At 44.2% G+C, this 18,719-nt stretch overlaps 1 protein-coding gene across 4 annotated transcripts in view; it reads right to left on the reverse strand.

Annotated features, from left to right (window-relative positions):
- The window catches only part of Sema2a (Semaphorin 2a), a 617,363-nt gene that overhangs the window by 29,411 nt on the left and 569,233 nt on the right, over positions 1-18,719 (reverse strand). The gene's annotated exons all lie outside the window — the stretch shown is intronic.

Below are 18,719 nucleotides of genomic sequence, written 5' to 3' on the forward strand. Positions count from 1 at the left end.
CCTGTGTATTTTATAAGTTGAATCTCATAAATTGTAGATTGGAATCCCTTTTATTGTTAGAGTTGCTGGGTGAGTTGCTAGAAAGTCTAAATGTCTTTGGTATGATAGAAGATAGGAGAAAATATGCAAGACAAAAGATGTAACTTTCGAGGGGTGGAATATGGTGATGCGATAGCCGACTGATTCTAAAGCCGTTTTGCTGACTCAACCTATTTTTTAAGCAGATCTCGCTTTATTATACAGTCAAAGAATCGAGGAAAGAGAACTTTTATGGCCTCCTAGTAGAACCTGAGTTCTGATTCATCAATCCCTATTCCCGCTTCTGTGCTACACCACAATTTTATGCACTTTTATGAAATGTAAATATGAAGAACACGATGAAACGTTTCTACTTCGATATTACCACATTCTATTGAAACTTTAAAAAGACGCTTATTCCCATTTCGTGTAAATTACCCCAACAAAACCTTTCATATGAAAATAAGCACACTCCACTTACCAGTGGATCTTGCATGACTCACACCTCTAAAACAAAACAGAACTGATCAACGTAAATAAACGAACCTTACCGAAAGAGATCGAACCGGTTCATCGCGAAACCCCGTTGAACGCGAGGGAAAAAGATGATTCCGTGAAATTCGATTCCGTGTAATTCATCGTCGCCGCTAGGGGCGCGCTGGAATTCCTCGGGTTCGCGGCATGCAATCAGGAAAGGGGTCACCTTTTCCCTAAACGACAGTCCCGACGTAATCATGGCCGGCGGATGCAATCGTTACGACGAGTGGATCGAGGCGAAGGGGTTGCCTCTGGGAGAGGGTGCAGTCAGGCGCAAGAAAGGCGGCTTGATTATGTAGCAAAAGGTGAGAGCTTTGAGCCGCCGTTGGAGCGGTCGGACGAACACCGAAAACACCGTGTCCACGTGTAATCACTGCTACGGCCCCGTGTCCCACTTCGGATGAAGCCCCGATGCTTTATGCTCCTTACGGATCAGTCACGGCGTTCCGCCGTCTCCTCTTCCTCTATTCAAGAGGTCTACAAGCCACCGGTGGACGCATCAGAAGGCTGGCTTTAGACTTTCGGCATCCAGCCCGGGCTTGATTAAGCTTCTGGCGAGGTGATGATGTCGCGAGTAGAACGCCCAGAGGTTGTCATCCCGTCCCTAAACTCTCCCGAACTCGTTGCTCCTTCGTTTCGTTCGCCAACCCCTCTCCTCTCCGCTCGTATCAACCCTTCCTAGTTGTCACCCTTGCTCCGGCAGTGCGCGTTTAATCATCGGTGTAGTGAAACTGTCGCGCGGCTGGAAATCCCACAATTCGGAAACGAGGCACCTTCGAAGACGCCACTGCGTCGACGTCTTCGCAGTAGGTTTTTAGGGGTTGGAAGATTGTTCTCATAAGCATTGAGAGTGTATTCTGTAGTATTATTGCCTTGTTCGCTTTTAATATAACAAATATATTGGAAATTCGAAGGCTAATTATATACTAACAAGGTATTAATCGAGAATATAGTAGAAAGGAGAATTAATGAGAGGTAAATTGCCAATTTAACGGATACGTGTATCTACGTTCAACGGATGGAAGCATTCGCAATGATGTCTTTAACGTTGAAATGTCTTCTTTTTCAATTCGTCGCAAGGATCGAAGAAGCTTACGGTAGAATTCGAGAGATTGAAATCCATATGCAAGCGTCGAATAGCATTTGCACGAGTGTACGAACCGTATGAACAAAAAATTAAGTGAATCCGTGAAGAATTTAGTATTTCGGTTAATCCCCAAAATTGTGTGGTGCATTATTTAAGAAAGAAGGGATCGAACTGACATACGGACGATACAAATAAACCATCGACCGGCAGTAACTGGAAACGATCGGTAATTCAATTCCTCTCACGTAAAGAGTAACTGTCTCGAGTAGAGCACGTTTCTTCTCCCCGATCACGATGAATCATTCAACGATAGGCCGGGTTCGTTCGCACCCGAAACGGAGTTGCGATTCCACGAAAGTGAAATCGAACCGCATTTCTCGGCCGAATCGCTGTGAAATATTTACACGATCATCGATTCCTTTTTTTAGCAAATAACATTTTGAGCGGGAGGAACAAGAAACCGGTACATCAGTATATACGGCGGCCGGTACAATTTACCGTGTTGAATTATTAATCGGCGAAGACTACCGGTTTCCCAGGGGTATCGACACCCCCTAACCTACGAAATTCGAGGTCCGTAATGGTACCTGCGAGGCGTGGTTAAAAATTCAACGGGCTGAGCCACCGCGACGCTTTTTATCTCATCAAATAGTAACGCGCGCCGCTGAACTGTTAGAACACAGAATCGTTTTCTCCCTCAACGTTCGCTGTATACTCGTAATCCTTCCTTGGAAAACGAAAATTAATGGTGGATGCACCAATACCGCTGTGTGCGAAGTTGCTGGAATTATTGATCATTCAATGAGGGCTCAATAATTATTAACTACCCACTTCTGCATTTAAGTATATTAAGCTTGAGTTTCGTTTTCTACTTCCAACCTTCTCCCTCAATTGAAAGGAGGCTTAATAAACGCTTATCGGTTTCGTTATATTATACTTATTTAATAGCATTCTGAAATTTGGAAGAACGTAACTACCGAATCACACATTAGAGAATTAGTTTCCACTTTTTGATCAATAATTACAATTGTATAATGTCAACTTCACAAACACTTAATTCTTACCTTCCTATAATATTCTATGTAAATGATTCCAATCCAAAAATTAGTGAATTATTTATAAGGAACGAATAAGAACATGATTTACAAAAATACTTAAGCTTATAAGAACGTTCGGAAGAGTCAATTAAATGAACTAAATTTATTGTAGATAATAAATGAACGTCTATCGAGCGATAGTCGAAGTTAATTTTACGAAAACTTCAGGACATCCATCGAAGCAATCTCATTCTATCGGTTTGGCTCCCCGCGAGCCAGAAACTCGTGCTCCGCGCGCCACCGTAAACGAAATCTACTCTGCTCTCGGAGTCGCGTCATATGGCTACCGACGTCACGCATAAAATTTTCGCGGGTTTGACGGTGCTAAAAGTGCCTTTCGCTGTCGATCGCCGCCGTAAGTTACTTTTTCTTAATGGAACCGTCACTCCACGCCCTTTTCGCGCGATCCGCCGTCGAAGATAGGATGGAAAGGAAGTGCGGCAGGAACAACGGAAAATGGAGAAACAGAATGGATACGCGGCTGTTCACCTTGCCCGTGTGCCAGAGCACACGTCGAAGGGAGAAACCGGATAAGAGAGAGAGAGAGAGAGAGAGAGAGGGATGGAGAGCGGACGGCAGAGACAGAGGGTATGGAAGAAACGAAAACCCGGGATTCAATCTGCATTCAATATTGATTTCAATCCGATATCGCGGATTTCAATTTTTGTGATTTACTTCTTACGCCGCCGGGACAAAAAAAACACTATCCGCGCGATGAGAAAGACTGGCTCGGGGAGATTTTCGAAAGTCAGCCCCAATGCATACCGATGTCGGCCGTCATCGATCAGAGCTTGATCCGTGAATAATTTTCAAGATCATCCGATTATAGGAGTGCCGTGAAAATTCCGCTGCGTGAGGCGAGCCACTCTCCAAAGTCGAGATATTTTGCGGAAGCCTCTTTATAAGGCTTCAAAAAATGAAATAATGTGTCGTTTTAGAAATGACTGATAAGAAAAGGGATAATTTGATTTTCAATCATAATTCGTTACAACTTGAAAAGATATTTTCCGGTGAGCCAATCATTAGCGAACCGACGAATTGCTTTACTTTAAAACGAAGTTCCTAGAAGAATATAATATGTGCATTAAATTATTATTTTATAAAATATTCTACAAATTTTTGGAACAAGGAAAGAAAATTTAAATTCTGTACGATTCTAACGAGATTAATATAATTTCAGGTATTACGTCCGTTGATCATTTGTAAGACCAAAGTTCCACGATCACAGTGCGAGAAGGTAGGTAATATGTTCCGAGATGTCCGTATCAATTACAGAAAGTCAATGAGACAGAAGAAATTCCTAACGACCGAAGTTCCAAGACATTGTTCGAGTTCGTGCAGGGGTGGCCGGCCGGTCTTCGACGCGATGATAACGAATCATCGATCCGATTTAGCGAGTGACGAACTTATCCGCGCAATATATTTCGCCAAATTACCCGTGACCGTGTTGCCGGGTGAATTGTAACGGTGACGTGGGCCTCGGCAACGAACAGAGGAGAACCGTGAGAGAGAACCGGCTCTTCCGTCAATTGAGTTTAACTTGAAACGAAGAAGAAACGCGGCGTTATAAGGAAAAGTTACGGAGCCGAGGCGGAATTTTTCTGATTCGCCGGGAAATGGAACAGAGAAATGATAGAAATGTTTCGTTTCCTCCGTACGTACTTCTACGGAGAAAGAAACGATCGTTTTTTTATTGGTAGAAGTCGCAATATAAAAATGATGCCTACCCAGGCAGCTCTTGCGCTTTTCGACATGGCTCACGTTGTAGTCGTGGTGTTGTCGCTGAGAAATGTTTATATCGCTTCGAGCTAACGATAAAATTATTAGAAGAATTATTAAAAAAGATAATAGAATGAAACAGATTCCAACAAAACATCTTTTTCTTCGTATTTCGATACGTGACATAACAGTGACGAATATTATTATATTCCAGCATCAAGCAGATTAACACCTACATCGTCAATTATGCAAACAGCAAGTTTCAGAGGGGTCGCAAAAACCTCGCAATCTATCAATCAGCATAGCCAGCACTCCGATAAAAACCGTTAAATCATTTCCGTGGAGCCAGCAAACAACACCTGCCATTTTCCTAATCGCACCCGGCGGTTACACTTTTCTTACAAAACGCGCGCCATTAAGACATTTCTTGCCCGCGTATCGCCGCGTCATCCTCGCACCCTAATCAAGGGATATCTCGCGGCAACGGAGTCGGCGGGATCGATACAAGCCAAGGGAATCCCGGCGCGGGAATGAATTTAGCACAAAAGCGGACGCCCTCGAACGGCGTCGAAACAATCGCGGATTATCACGGTTCGGCAGGCGGTTGAGCATGCCGGTGCCGCTCGCTTCTTTTCCCGTCCCGTCTCGTTCCGTTCCATGGTTTAACACGTTCATGTCGGCACTGCTTCACGTTTTGCTCCATCTAGCGGCGAAATTCTTAAAATTTTGGAAAGTATAGAAATTATTAATTAAGTATTAGGTCTACCGGAAAGTCCTCTCTGTTTCTGAATTAACCCTTGCCTTATAACAATGTGTCAAACTGATGGCGAAGATTTTCAACATGATTTAATAAACATAATTATTACTCGAGTCATTCGAATTTAAAGTAAATGTTATTCTTCTGTAATCAATTATTGCACTTAGGAGCGAACAGACATTGAATATACCTACAATCTTTCTCATTTTCCAATTATTTATTATTAATTACAAATTAGTTGTATCGGAGTTGATAAAGAAATCATAGGACAAGGGTATAAAAGAAATAATTTCCGATGCATTTATTAATGTTTACTGAACAATTTCATTGCCATCGTTACTAATGACTATAGAATCACTCATCCTTGGAAACTCACATTAGACAAAACTTTCCGATAGACCTAATAAGTTAATTTTCAACTATATGACAATTGTTTTCTATTTAACAAATTAGTTTAACGAACTACATATACCAGACCCTCGATTTACTAGAAAATCCGTTCTACGTAGGTTCGTTTTACGCGAACGAAAATCGTGTAAATGCAGCCTGCCAGTGTAAGAGAAAACAAAATATTGAAGAGAAAAGCTGGTATAAGTTTTAGAAATACATATATATTTCACATAGCTTAACAAAATAAATAATAATAATGACATTTTAGAAGACAAAAGTATATTTTATTCGCTGTTACTAAATTCAGATCGCGCGTAAAGACTATCGCGCAAATAGTGTTCCAATTTACCGCGTAGAAAAGAGGCTCGCGTGAAAAAAGTCCGCGTAAATCGAGAGTCAAGTGTAATTGACAGTATTTGCATGGCGCCCGATGGGACATCCAAGTGCGAGCTACCAGTGATACGCGCCGGCGTGAACGTGTTAATGCCAGTCTGGTGGCGAGGAGCGTTTTGCGCTCGCGACGCCGACGAGAACGCCCGGCCTGTATGGCTATTTGAACACTTTCGCCATAAATTCGCACGAGAGTGTACTCGAGGCTTGTTCGCGACGATCCTTCTTCTCCCTTGCGGGTTTCCCATTTTTTCTTGCTCCCTTCCGCCCCCGCTAAAGGCTGACGCGGCCTGTTTGTGCGGACGGTGCAGCGGAGTCGCGCCTTCCGGCCGATTCGAGGCTCGTTAGCACGACTCGAGTGCTCCGGAGTTTTAGCCCGGGTATTAGACCTTCGAAAACGCGGAGAGCCCGACGGAGAAAGGAGCGAGAGGGCGGGCGGGGAAAACGGGGGAGAGACGGAGACGACGAGAGGTGAGAGAACGGGAAACAAAGCGACAATAAGCAAGAGGCACGCTTGGTAATTAAAAAGTTAAGCTGGTAAGTAGCGATGGAATCGCGAGAGAGGGAGTACAAACACAGCTGACTCGAGGGCAACTGTCTAGAATGGGAAGAGCGCGCCTTCGCCGACACCGAATCGAGAATTTACTGGAGGAATGGAGCGGGGGTGTGGCTTGATGCTCTTCTTTGGGTGGAGGCAGCGCGCCGTGGAATATAATTATTGTAATTGTTAAGTAGTGTGCGGCTTTAATCGAGCGAATTGAGTGGAATTGCGGTCGGACCGTTGTTAGAGGAATTTGTGGGAAATTAGTATTGCATCGCTGGAATTGTGGAAACGCTTGTTACGTTTGTGGGCTGTTGTGGAACATAATGGAATAGTTTTATGCGTTTCAGAGTGTGTTTTGAACAAAAAACTTTCGAAACGCTGCATGCTTAGATGGTAGGTAGAAAACCGCGACGTTTTAACCGGTTTATTCGGCCAACGTACCTGGAAACTCACTTGACTTATCTGACCCGAAGGATTTTTGTTCTAGAGGATTTCTTCGATAATACCGATCAGCAAGGTCTTTTGATAATTCCTTCTAATTTGGAGGATTTTGAGCAGTGTTTTTAATTGAACTGGATACAAATTGCTATAATCTACTCAACAGATTCTCCTACGATATTGTCAGACTTGTGATAAAAATTGTACGTAGAATTTGAAAAATTTTAATGTTATTCACCTTCTTTTGAATATAAATTGAATATTAATTTTCTGTTATCAATTGCTAAGCTTTGGAATAAACGTAAGCATAGAACGAGCATCGAATTCTTTTTCCTTTTCCTGATAAACTATTAATGATAAAGTGGATTTATCGAAACAAGTAATATTCAATTCATATTTCAAAAAAAGTAAGTCACATTTAAATGTGACGAGTACAGTTTAAAATTTCCGTCCCGAGTCTGACACGATATTATAGGTCAAAGGGTTAATCATAAGAAATGAAAAAGAATGTTTAAGTCCTTCTTTTGCACAGGAGAAACGAAGAGTGAGAAATAGAATTCGCGATATGGCAAATGTAGGATGAATTCTTATTTCGATCCGGTTTGCCTCGGTGCACCCTATACAAAATGCAGAAAGCGGTGCGAAACTTTACCATCGATTTATAACTATCGCGTGGCTGTTAGAGGTCGGAAAAGTCGGCCGTTGAGGGCGCCGAACAAATTCATTTCGGCGAGAGTTGAAGTCGTGGACTGCCGGGAACGAAAAATCAGGCAAATGGGAAGTGTAAACAAGTTCGGTGAGCGGAGTGGGGAAAAAGGAAAGAGTAGCGACGGCGGCGGCGGCGTCACGAGATAAGGAGGATTCCGCGTAGGGAACCGTGAGAATTTTTCATCGCAACTTCCCCGGAATTTTGTTTGTCTTTTCTCTTTCCGGCCGGTGCGCCCCGCTGCTCCCGGCTTCGCCGTGATTATCCGGGGAACGGGATTTAAAACTGCGTTAGCGCGGACCCGCGGAGCACTCGTGCGCCATCGTAATCCATTTATTTACAAGTTTCCCGGAGAACACGGTCGCGCGTCTATATACGGGCGAAAGTAAAAGAAACGAGATCGGTCCCCGCGAAAAGTACTTTAAAGTAATATCCCCGCATCTGTGCCCGGGCGTTTCACGGGACTGGAACCGTACCCGGCCACGGTTAGTCAATATTAACCTATATTAAAACTTATCATCCGCTATAACGATAAATCTGACGGAAAGTTCCCCTACGGTTTTATTTCGGCACTAAACGTAGAGCGGAAAAGTTTTTGGGAAATAAAAATCGTACAAATATTTTGGCGTTATGAGGTGTTGTTGTACAGATTAAAAATGATCGTTCAGTTACGAGTATGAACACGCAGCATCAAACAATGGAAACTTGCACAAAGGAAATCGGCTCTTTTTAATTATTGGACAGTGGTAGGTTCCCTGTGGCATCTTACAATCTATAAAACATAAAAGTTTGTAACACTATAAAAATATTAAACAAAACAGGATCACGAGAATTATAATTCTGCTAAATATTGGTTTTTTAAACAAATTATATACAGTAGATTATAATTCTACAGATTTACCATTATTCTACAATTTTCAGTGGTCTTCGTGCTACCATTATCCATATCATTATAACCCAAAACTTCGTTCTATTCGAATTTCACGGAAGCTCATTTCATCTCGCGTTCGATTAGCGTTCAGCAAGCGAAACAATTTTGCATCTGAAACTCTCGTTGCCTCGACGGATTTCCAGGGGAGTCGTCGTTAAAGTAATCAATTCAGGATGAAAGTACGGGGAGCCTTTTCACGAATTCCAGCCCCGAGGAACAAGATTGTCACCGTCGCGTCGCCGACGGTGCAGAGCCCGTCCACGAATGTGGGCGGTCGCCGGCGCAGAAGAGCCTCATCAAACTGAAATTTCGCTGGGGTCTTATCCCAAATTCATCGTTGCAATAAACTCCGCGTTACAGCTTGTACACGACTAGTGCCTACCCGCCCCGGCAGCCGTGGGGATGCCGGCGCGGGCGAACGAGGCAAGGCGAGGCGAGAAAAGGGAAAGGGCGAAAGAAGACGGAGCCGGGGGTGGCGTTAGGGATAGAAATTCCGAAGGCAAAGCGGCGGTCCCGAAGTTATACAGAGTGGCCCGGCGTGAAATGTATATTTAATGCCATCATTCTGGAAAGCAACGGACCGGCCCGTTTATATTTCAGTGCTTGCCAGAATTGTTTGCTGCTTCTTCTTCGTCGCCGTCTTCTTCTTTTTCTTCCCTGCCACTCGATATCCACCCTCATCTTCTTCATGCTCGAACGTAAAAAATTGTTCAAGATCTTCTTGCAATTTGGCTGTTCGAGAATATCATTTTCTTGTTAAACTTTAAACTCAGGTACGTTGCGTTAAGAGATCATCAACGTTGCATTGATTGCGTTAGGTTGTTAGAAAGCTGTTTTATTAATATTGGGCTATGGAAGTAGAGAGGTTAATTCATCGTATGAGTCGAGATACCTTAAATTTCCGGGACCTTTATATTTCAGTACTGCTTTTTGCAACGGATTCTTTTGCTACGGAAATTGAAAAAATACGGAGATTTAAGAGTGGAAAGTTCGAACGGCAAAAATATCTCAATTTTGCGTCGAGGTACACTTGGCCCCAGATCGTAATAAGGGCAAGAAAAAAACACAAACCAGGAGTTTTTAATCATCGTTCGTATTCCCCAGTCGTTGGTTGCTCTTTAGAACGCCATTTTTCTAGGTCACCGCTGTACTCCAGCCGGGAAGACTTCAACCTTTACAAACTGCTGCAACTCCACCTCCTGAGTGAGCGTACTTGAATACTGTGCATCTTATCCTACACATTCTATTGTGTCATATTAAGCACATCTTATTTTCCTCCTTGCCTTAGAAAAGTTTCAGAAAACATTAGACAACTTTATTTTCAAGTTAGGTGTACAGTTACATCGTTATTCATCGATAAACATAAATTCATTCGACTGAAATCCGTCTCATAATTACAGTGTGCGTAGATATGTAAATTTACACATTCGATTTGTAATTTTCCAAAATGAACACTGAAGCAAAACTGATTTCCTCTGTTAGCAGTATTGCGATACAAAAGAAACTGAAAACGTTACTGAAGGGTATGGCCGAAGCAGAGAGAGGGTCAAAAGTGCCCTTGAGCCAAATTAAATCAACGAGGGACCGTTCGATAGCTTGCCAAGGGAAAACATTCTGTGCCAACTTCCAACCCTCTACCTTGATCGGGAGGCGAATTACAGGAAAAAATCAGATTTCCAGTTCTTTCCTACATTTCCCCCTTAATCGTGTGCAAAGGATTCTAAAAGAAAACTCATCAGCCTAATACAAACGCAACCCACACCTTCCATTATTCCTCTTATAAAAACAAAACCTTCTATACCGCAAAACATTCTTCCTCAACTATTAAACAATTCATCGCCGATTCAATTTAATTTAATTTAATCCTCCGATCCAATCACACTTTTCCATTAAACCTTCCATTTCGTCGCTCTCGACGCAACAAACGCGCAACCCCCATGGTTCATTCACAACGTGCCCCACCCGCTCAGCCAACGATAAATAATAAACAATATTAACGCGGTAGCGTACGCCTCACGTGTCACAACGGAGTCTCGCAGTAATTGGCCGCAGCAGCCCGGCCGATAAAATAATTTCGCCGGCAGGCGGGCGGGACACACAAATCAAAACGCGCCGGTCTGAATAATTCCGAGGACTCATTATTACTGCGTTCCCCGGGCATAAAAGACGCATAAATATTCTCCGGACAAGCCCGATACAATGGAATCCGGTCGGTCGGCCGGCGGAAGCTCTTCTGGCCGCAGCATCGGCACGCTGAGAGCGGCCGGTATCTCATCCGCGCGGGCTTTACAGCCGTGTAAATCCCACGGAGGGGTTTCTTAATACTTTACTGCCGTCATGTAAACGTAAAACCGCCACCGCGTCCAATCTACCGGAGTTGCAGTCGTCGCTCGGCTTCCGGCTGATGCGATGCGGTTATTCGGAGGCGTGGGTGGCGCGGCGCGGCGCGGGCATCCGGTCGGTATCGTGGATCTTGATCTCGTTCCCGGATTGGACGTTGTTTTATTGGCCGCACCGGTGTTTTATAGATTCCGATTTTCTCCAGTCCGCTGAAACCACTTGGGCTTCGCTTCTCCCTTTTCCTCTTCCGTCCTCTCGATCTCTATTACTCTCTCGTACGACCTTTACCCTTCCTACCTACAAAACCCTTCTTCCATCGGACCTGTGCTTCGCTCGAGCAACACCGACCCAGGTAACCGGCCTCAGTTTTCAGATCAACGACGGAACGATCTCTCTTCATCTAGCAGGGTCCGATCGATGCATACCAATCGCTCTTCTTTATCACCCGTCCGGAATCCTTCGCCGATTTTCATCCGTGACCTCTTTTGTCTTCGCTCGGCTACCGAAGAGCAACATCGGGTAAAGGGCAGAAACTGGTTTTCTCTGATTTTATGGTACCGCGTGGGTCTCCCGGGTGAATGATAAGAAGTAACAGGGGTCAAGGAGAATTTTTAGGGGGGGCTGCGGATAATCATTGATTCGTTGCATTTTGGTGGGTTTTGATATTCTGTTTTTGAAATTCGCCGCGGCAGGGGAATTTAGTTCGAATCAGGAGACAATATTCTTCTGCTATTTAACTTCTTCGGATTTAAAGAATAAACAGTGGAGTAAATACAAATTATAATTTGCTTATAGAAAAAGGTACTTCTTTTAAGTAAATTCTGTTTCTTGAAATACTAAGAAATCACTGATTGAAGGATAAAAGTATTGCGTGGAAGTCCGCGACAGTGAAGACTACGTGTCGCCAAGAGTCCAATCACAGTCCACCCCTCGATATACCTCCACGATTCTTATCGATTCCTCTTCTAATTCGTCCTGAAGTTTACAAAGTTACAACATTCGCGCAGGAAGAGCGTATCACGGTTCGGAATGATTTGTGCCACGTGTTTTCGCGAGCGTGGGCGCCGGAGCTTCTGCAACATGTACGAAGACCAAAGAACCCCCGTACGTCTATTCAAACCACGTACTATAACTCGCGCGGAACGTATGGGGGACGGGGGTCCCGGGTGTCCCTCAGGGCTGACGTACGGACTCGAAACTTTTCTTCCCCTTATGAAATTGTAATGCAGACACGGGATTAGCATGGGGCCATTGTCTCGCGCGCGGGGACAGGGAAATGCACACCGTTGCGTGACGCGTCGCAGGACACCGCGATGCTATCGGATCGATCCGGCCACCAGATAGATGGAATAAGGCTGTATTTCCTGCGCCCATTTTTGTCCCCTCTTCCGCCGCAGCGTTCGGTTTAAATCGACAAAATTAATGGAAACAACAACCGTCCCCCTTTTACAGGCAATTCGACAACACTCGAATGCTTCATTATGGAAATGGTCGATGAACGCAGTGCCCTTCAACGGTGAGCCAATCAGACTGAGATTATCCTAGATTCTCGGCGATTAGGTTTGATTGAATGAATAGTCATGGATCTACTGGACGCTACATGGAATGAAGGTGAAAGATTTTCTTCGGGAAAATCTTCAGATAGTAATCCTGGAACGTTATTGTACAACTTTACTCTTTCATCTGTACATAATTCTTAACGTTACATTAAACATACTTTTTTCTATAACCACTGGGTTCTATTTGTCTATGAAATTATTTTACGAAGATCTTCACACACCTTGAATACAAAGCGTTTCACTAATATCCACTTTACTAACGTTCAAGATAATCTACACAATTTTGAGCAATCGGTTGAACAAACATCGCTGGAAAACAAATCCTTCCAACTATCCCAACTCTCCACTTCCTAATCTCCTTTAATCCCAACCGAAAAAGAACCTACAGCTTACCGAAACCACTGAACAATCCCATCCAACGTTTCTCAGCTCCACCCACAACAAAATTCAAATTCACTCGTGTGCCCGACCCGAGCACCGAGCACCCTTAAAAAATTCAAGACCAGGAATGTCTTTGACGCTATCAATTTCCCGCGTTACGATTCATCGGGGTGGGTGGCGCGGCGTAGCTCTTTGCGATCCGGTCGCCCAGCGCCGTCCGCAATCACTATGCATGTATGTAAAACGCGGAATTGCATCAGGCCCGGCCGTGCTCGGCTTCTTACGTTTCTCAGGCCGCATTTTTTGCTTGCCAGTTCACCGCCGCGTAACAGTTCCCTCTGCGTCGGGGAAACACCCCTGGGGTTTGTCAGCGCGGCGGCGGGAAGGGGAGGAAGGGAGTCGGGATGGACGGTTCTGCGGCCTGGCCGAGCCTGCGCTAACGTTTTACGGCTACGTTACCACGCCGCTACCGCGAGTAAAATCGAAATCCCATTCCCGTTAATTCTCCACGGAATCGAACTCTGCGGTGGCAACACCAGGCCTCGCAATGGGATTTCATTGTAACTGCGCCCTGGCGGGCACCGTTGGCCGGCCAACTTTCGCGAATTTTTCATGGCTGCACCGCTCGCCGCGCGGGGCTGGCGGGATAACCGGTCCCCGAACCGCACCCCTCAAGCAAAGTATGCAAACTTTCGCGTGTACGTTTTTGCCCGCGTGTCTAGCGCGATTCGAGTAAGGGCCTAAGCACACGAGCGACATCGTCCCGTTGAAAGAACAAAAACGTAAAGTTCTCTTATCCCTTTTCTGTGAGACGGAGTAACTTTGTTTCTTTGTTACTACAAAACAATCGTTTGACAAGGACGGTGTGTTGAAAATTGCGGAAGGTATTTATGCAAATAATGAGAGGAACTGTGTAATGGCAGAGTGCAGAAAGTTGCGCAAATCTGTTCTTGTATCTTGTCTTTGATGAGAGAAGATAGAGCGAGACCTAGATTCGTGCTGACGACACATGCTTTATAAACTGAATGACATTTGATTGAAGCGAGACCAACCAAGAGTGGATTAAGATTCAATCGATAGTGTGCACCCAGCCTAAGCGTCCCGTTTTCGTGCGCAGCCGAAGACCATGTAACATTTGGAAATTTCGTGGTGAACTGGTACTGCGTTTCCCAACATTTGCATTTATTAACGACGTAACTACGATCGAACAAGGGAGAACGGTATTACTCGATCATTCTTACGCGGGGGATTTTAATTGCCGACCAACGCTGTTCCGTTTCATCTCCGGTGTGGGAAGATTGAAATTCAACTTCGGGCTATTGTGTTTGTAACTGATTATTGAGCGAGGAGCTTTAATGAGATTGCAGTAATTATGTAGGAAGGTTTCGATTTGATGATGCAGTCGAAAGAATTCTTAATACCTGTATTGAATGTTTAGAGTTGCCTTTTTATAATTAATGTGCCTGAACGCTCGTATAGTATTTATTATTTAAAAACTATTTAACCGGTAATCCATGTTGCGGAAGAAGCAATTAACATTTCGGATTCCAATCTGAAATCATTCTACCGTATATTCATTACGAACATTTTTTCCCTGCTTTATCGTCGTTAATTCTCTCGTCGCTGTTCCATCACCGTTCCAAACGTCAATTCCACTCGACTCGCGTCGAGCACTTATCATCAACAAATTTCCCCAGGTCCGTGCGAAATTCATAGGGGCAGGCGAGCAAGAAACGCGACACGTGAATTTTATTCACACTTCAATTTACCGCTCGCAGCGGCCCACGCGCGCGCGTACGCTGCGATAATAATTAAAGAAAAAAGGCTTCGCGTGAAACTCGATCCATTTCGACTGGGCGCCGGGAAAGGGGAGTGGAAAAATGGGGAAGGTAGGTGGGAAAGAATGAAACATGAGAGTTACCCCTTTTTTCCTGGCACCGGCCTCTGTTCAGTGATGGCGTTGTTCTCCGCTTTTAAATTATTTTTCGTGTCGTCACAATCGTCACATCTGGCCGAAGAGCCAGGACAGAGTACACAGGCTCGATCTTTCCCCACCCCTCCGCCGCTCTCATTTTTTCTCTCCCCACACAGCGCGTCGCATTCGGGGTGGTTTTCGGTTTCGCGACAGGTGGCACGGCCAACGATACGTTGCCAGAATAATTGCATTTTCGAATTGTCGTTTTCCACCCCGGGCCGTCTATGCCTGGGCGTCGTTTCAATGTTCTTTGTGCTCGACCATGGTGCCGGGCACCGAGAAAGACTCCTCCCCTTTTTTTTTGCTCTTCTTCGCGTCGAAACTTTTCCCCAGAGGAATCCGACCGGGATTCAATGGCTGATTTCAATGGACTGTGGGAGGTAAAGATACGTGAAAAGCTACTCTCTCGATGTACAGTCGATACCTTGAAAATCGGTTTTTTTTCTCTCCTCGGCAACCTTCCCGTGTTTTTTTTTCACTGCTTTCTCGTGGTCTGTCCTTCTTCGTTGCGTTGCGCGTCGCCGGATCATCGTCACGGAACGGTTGCACGAAAATGTTCCCCGGCCGATTCGCGTATCCCACCCGGCCCGGCGGGTAACACGCTTTTCAATTTATTGGCCGTGATCCACTTGAAATTTAATAACGACCCACGCGCTCGTTAACCCCGTTTGTCGTCAATGACTACGTGTCCTCCTTGTTCACGAGCGCGAATAGTCGCGATCCTGGGCCGGCTGGTCGCGGAACGCGCCCCGCCGGTTTTTTTCCTCTGCCACGTGAATTTCGTTATGGAGGGTGAAGCTGGCCGATCGTTCCGGAGGAAAAACCGTTCCTGTGTTTGAGCATTGACGAGATTTAACTCGTAATATTCCAATGCGAGATACCGCCACGCACTCGATACTCCATTGCAGGAAAATCAACGAGCGGCTCTCGTTCGACTACGCGTAAAAATGAATCGCGCGATGCACGGCGGGTCGGCCCGCCCGCTTGCCTTTTCCAGGGCGCACGAATTTTGTCAGTTGAAAGTTAACTGAGAAATATCGTTCCGCGAATGTAATTCTTTAACGTTAAAAGTACCGAACAATTTGAGTGACTTATTCTCAGGTTTTTATAAAAATTTGAACGATACGTTTCTTGAGATTTGGAGGGTCTCCTGGTTTTGTATTTGTACAAATACAGAAATTTAATTTAACACTAGAATGTGTTACTAATTAATATGTAATCTATATAAAAGTTGTAACAATAGATTATTTTCAGTTTCTTCAGATATTCATTGTAGTATTCAATTGAAACTATTTATTTACAATATCATTTCAAAACAAACAATCGAAACCAGTCATTCTGACTGATACGGTAGTTCTTGTGTTACAATTCGCGAAATCGTCCTGATTATAAAAATACTTACAAAATTAAATTTTAAAATGGGTGAATTTGACCCGTCCGGTAGTTTCAGTGTTAAATGCTTCCTATGGAGCAAATAAACCTCGTTAACATTCGTATGGCACTAAAAATATCGAATTACGAAAAATAACAAGATGTTCATTTGTACTTCAAATTACATGCGCAAATTTACACTTTATACAAATAAGGTGAAATGTAATATTTTAAATAAAATTTGGACCCATTTAGAAGCTACATACGAATCAATTCGAGTAACTTGTATTTTTAAACGAATGTTTATTATAATTCAATTATACAATGATATTTAATATCTCGTATGTTTATATTCGATGTTCCTATAATTTATGCGATCATACGGATAAATCCTAGTACAAAAAGAAGACTGGAAAGTGCCGCAATCTAATTATTATCGAATACCAGCTGGATTTCTATATTGGTAGCAATATCCCGATGCAATTCATCGAAACTACAAATCGAAAGTCAGACACGCTGGCCGTCCGAGATAACCCATTATCGAGCACCGGTCCGATCGTGGACAAAAGGGGAGGGCAGGGACGAAGATGGCGGAAAGAAGTGGCGGAATGAAGGTTAATGGCAATTCCGATCGAGGCGTTTCGAGTAACGGAAGGAAAAGGAGACAAAAGGAGGAGAGAGGTCCACGGGATCGGATTTCGGTCTTCGTAAAAACCATTGCAGCAGACCGAACGGAAGTGGCGGTACGGCCGGCCATCTCTCCCGAGCCTTGCGATCGGTTCGAGAGGGTTAAAAAGCAATTTTCCTTTCCCGGCAGACCCAACAATCGAGCTGCAGTTGACCACCAGCCTGGCTAACATCGCCGACACCGACGTCGACCCCGACAAAGCAATTCCAATTCAATCTGAACGAACGAACCGGTCGTATCCGGTTGAAAACGAACGCCGTTAGGCCATGCTTTTGCGCTCCTGAATGGGATACCCACCTGTGCGCGCGAAAAATTTAACAAGACTGATCGAGTGACGTTCCATAGAGTACGGGAAATGGGATAACAAAGGAGATAAGCGTTGAATTAAGTACGCGATTAATCGGAACGCTTCGTTGCCGGGAACTCTTTGACCTCTGATGAAGTTGTGTGCAGTTAGCAGTTCGTGGAGTTCACTTTACAAAGGTTTTTTCAGTGAAAGTTTATTCAATCGGAACGTTAAGTTCTTAGCAATTGAAGAAACGTATTAGAATGTAATACATACTCATGTATTTTTAAGTATGGATAGAGAATTTAACATCAATTTGCAGTAGTTGATCTTAACAGTAACTTCCTCGTGTATTAGAGCTATATAACTTAGAAACGCTTTAACGTTAGTAAAGATGCTATAATACTTCTACTTAAATATTTTTGTCCCTCAGATAAGTCAATTGCCCGAAATATCCCCACAACAAATTTTAAACCACCTTATTTTGCAAACTAGTGTACGGTTTCTAAAGAACAAGAGGGAATGCAATGGGAAAAAATAAGAGTTAAACACTGAAATTCTCGTTCGTTTCATGCTCGCATGAAAACCGCCATCTGAAAAGGCTCCGCGAAATGTCACGGGATTTCAACGCGCGAATCCATTTTCGCCGGGCGTGCATTAAGCCCGACGTGGATTGTTCGATACGGCACGGCACAGACGAGCCGGTGTATCCGGCCGAAGTGAAAGAAAAGCCGTCGGTAAAAGAGTGCGTCGGAAAAAATCGGGGCACGCACGGTTCTTCCACAATAGATCGCTTAGCGGTCAGAGAGCCGGGAAGCGAAAACGGCAGCCAGAAAAGGGGACGAGATGGAAAGAGAGAGAGCGAGTCGTCAGCTGTCGCGATGATGCAGACGACGTTTCCACCAACGTGATTGACAGTTTTATAGGGAACACCGAAGAACGTTTTCGGATTTACGGCTAGGGGACCGTGTACCACCATCGAACCGAGGCCTAGGGTGGAGTCAAACGTTACGCGACGTTTGATGCTAATCGAACCGTGATGCTGCGACAGAAGGCGGTTTCGGGACGCTGCCGACCCTGTTCGCCCGTTGAAATGGAAGAAGAACTACATAGAGTTCACGGAATCACGTTGGTAGCTCTCCATCACGAGATGTGAAACTCGGCGCGGTGATGTATCTTTTAATTGCATCCTCTTGAGTAACCCACTTTGGGATAACTGTGTTTTCTAAGCAGAAGAAATCTTAATAACCACTTTTTACACTTGCTCTGGCAAATCATATTTCTTCACATGTTAGAAAGGAGCTTCGAAAGCTTAACATTTTTACCGACAATGCGTTGTAACTAAATCGAAATGTAAGAATTAAAAGTAATATAAAATTGATATCTTATACATTCCTACGATTAATATCGACCATTGCGTATTAGTTACTCTCGTGTTTCTCAAAAGTAAACTCAATTCCATATTACTTACTCAGTTACGTTATTCAATAAAATATCGTTTAATT

Source organism: Nomia melanderi, chromosome 10 (assembly GCF_051020985.1).
Source record: "Nomia melanderi isolate GNS246 chromosome 10, iyNomMela1, whole genome shotgun sequence".
In the NCBI taxonomy this organism is placed as follows: Eukaryota; Metazoa; Arthropoda; class Insecta; order Hymenoptera; family Halictidae; genus Nomia; species Nomia melanderi.